The following is a 241-nucleotide window of genomic DNA, read 5'->3' as shown; positions in this document are numbered from 1 at the left end:
ATAAACACCATAGGATTTGAGCAAAGAATTGCATTGACAGAGGAAACAAAGCATGTGCTCCATAGACAGCCAGAAACACTGTATCTGTATGGACACACAGTGCAAAAACCAAGACCCTTGAGAGGAGCCTGCCTGCAGACAGTTCCGGTGCAGGCTGCACTCTCAGGACACCTCCACTCTCAGTACAGGAAGTGACGATTCTGACGAACACGTTTTTTTTCCCGCTCCCCGAAGGACTCGT

The sequence above is a fragment of the Notothenia coriiceps genome, unplaced genomic scaffold (assembly GCF_000735185.1).
Source record: "Notothenia coriiceps isolate Sejong01 unplaced genomic scaffold, NC01 NC01_scaffold00037722, whole genome shotgun sequence".
In the NCBI taxonomy this organism is placed as follows: Eukaryota; Metazoa; Chordata; class Actinopteri; order Perciformes; family Nototheniidae; genus Notothenia; species Notothenia coriiceps.
This window is presented reverse-complemented; position numbering follows the sequence as displayed.